The sequence below is a fragment of the Dipodomys merriami genome, unplaced genomic scaffold (genome assembly GCF_024711535.1).
Source record: "Dipodomys merriami isolate MVZ:Mamm:240054 unplaced genomic scaffold, mDipMer1.0.p SCAF_247, whole genome shotgun sequence".
NCBI lineage: Eukaryota > Metazoa > Chordata > Mammalia > Rodentia > Heteromyidae > Dipodomys > Dipodomys merriami.
This window is the reverse complement of record NW_027203904.1, coordinates 244553-246909: the sequence shown is the minus strand read 5'-3', so window position 1 is coordinate 246909 and position 2357 is coordinate 244553. Positions and strand designations below refer to the sequence as shown.

Here is a 2357-nt window from a genome sequence, read left to right as displayed (position 1 = left end):
GAAGGAAATGAGTCAAAGTTTCCAAAAGTCTTTCAGCAATACCAAAAAGGTGGGTAAAATCTCTCCATTCTCTTATGCTCTCAATTCAATATTCATATTGTCCAAGAAATAATAGCATAGCAAATATTTCCCATGGTGATTGTTTTCTGTCACATTTTGTCTTCAACACAGACTGTGTTGGTGACAATGGGTTTTCATGCACAGAGCTGAGCTTACAAAATGAGGTCCAAAGACAGCCAAATTTCTTCTGTCCCACAGTTCCAGTTTCTTTTTTAAAAAGTACTAAAACTTTAAAATATCATCACTTACTATCTTTTAACAATCCCCAAACGAATTAAATTGACATATAATCACTCAAAAGGCTTTCAAATTAGGTGATGATAAAACAGTCCCCCATGAAGTAAATTTTCTTTTACTTTTAAAATTGTTCTAAAAGCCTTGTGCTGGCTGGTCACACCTATAATCCTATCTACTCTGAATATTTGCTCAGGAGACTGAGATCTGTGGATAACACTTGGGAGCCAATCAGGGCCAAAAAAAACTTCATGAAATTATTTTTCAAAATGTTTAATGAACTAGCAAAGAGCCAAGAATTGAGATGTAGCTTATATCACAGCTCACCAATCTAGATAGGAAAGGCCTAGCAAGGCCTTGAAGCCCTGATTTAAATTCTGAGCATTCCAATATATATGCATGGTGTTTGTTCGCATGCACATGTGTGTATGCTTGTGCGCTGCCGCACTCACACACACACACACACACACACACATTTATTCAAATTACCTTCATATCAGTTTTCTGAATTAATTTCTTTGTTAACAATATTATATGGGTAAAATAGAGGAAATAAACTCTTCCATCTAAGAACATTTTTATATGTTTTTTATGGTAATAATACTGTGCAGAAGGGTCACATTTACATGAACAAGGAAACTAGTAAGTTTCCTAACAAGCATTGTTACCTCCTCCTTTATATTTCCACTACTATCCCTTCCCTCCCATCTCCACAAGTACACTCCCCTCCCCCTTCCTTCCTCCTCCTAAATTGTAAAGTTCATTTTTAAAAATAGTGTCTTGTGCATCTCATTGTTACAATGGGTCAACCTGTATCGCTATTTGAGCATTTGTTCCCTTCCCCTCCCCAAATTAGAGAAGCATACATGCAAGATGTAAGTGTACCAACTTCAAATACAGAGAAAACAGGGGTTATAGTGTGGGGAGAAACATACAATAAACAAAAAAATGACATCACACATTATAAGTACGTTATAAACAATAGCAAGAAACAAAAAACCACTTGTGTCCCTATCTTGGGGTTCAATTTCTTTAACATCAACTTATCTGGTTATATGCACATATCTTTTGAATTTTCTGCTTATCCCAGACATACATTCGTTATTGAAAATAAGGGAAATCATGGGACCTATATTTCTTTGGACTTGGCTTACTTCACTCAATAATTTTTTTTTCAAGTCTTTCCATTTCCTAACAATTTGGGCGATGTCATTCTTTCTGATGGAGGCAAAGAATTCCATTGTGTATATATAACACATTTTCTTGATCCATTCATCTAATGGGGGCATCTGTTTTGGTTCCATATCTTAGCTATCATAAATAATGTTGCAATAACCATAGTTGTGCTGGTAGTTTTAGTATGGTCTTTTTTATGATCATTTGGACAAATCCCCAAAAGTGGGATTACTGTATTATAGGGGAGTTTTATATGGAGTCTTCTGAGGCACCTCCATACTGCTTTCCAAAGTAGTTGAACAAGTTTACACTCCCACCAAGAATGCGGTACGGTTCCCTTGTGGCCACATACGTTTCAGCATCTGTTGCTGTAAAAATATGAAACGCTCCAAGAGTTTGCATGTCATCCTTGCCCAGCGTGCATGCTAATCTTCTCTGTATGGTTCCAATGTTAGTGTATGTGATGCTAAATTGAGCACAGAACAGTTTTTATATATAAAGTGTAACTTTTAATTGATTTTATTAAGCTAGGCAATTCAACAAAAAGTAAGTTCAAAAGAATTGTTGCGAAATTATAGAATCATGTATTTCTTACATAAGCACACATTAAAGAATAAAATCAAGATAGACATGCCAAAAACAAAATAATTCCAGATATTTGTAGTTCAAGAGATATGGAGGAGGAGAAATTCAATTATTCTATACAAGGCACCTGTCGAAATGAACATTGCAGCAAGTGTTAAGGTTTGTTAAAAGTTTTAATGTTTTAAATATGCTTAATTTTGGGATTTTGCTTATATATGCCAAAAATAGGACTGTTTGGCAGGTATAAAACTTTTCTGTAAAGTATTTAAGATTTATGATAGCAGACATTAAGTACTAAGTAT

The 2357-nt window shown here is 34.7% G+C and overlaps 1 non-coding gene across 1 annotated transcript; it reads right to left on the bottom strand.

Annotated features, from left to right (window-relative positions):
- Nucleotides 1–1842: 1842 nt before the first annotated feature.
- Nucleotides 1843–1949, bottom strand: LOC138836047 (U6 spliceosomal RNA). The gene has a single exon (XR_011374883.1). It is a non-coding gene; the product is annotated as a U6 spliceosomal RNA (small nuclear RNA).
- Between the last annotated feature and the right edge of the window lie 408 nt (nt 1950–2357).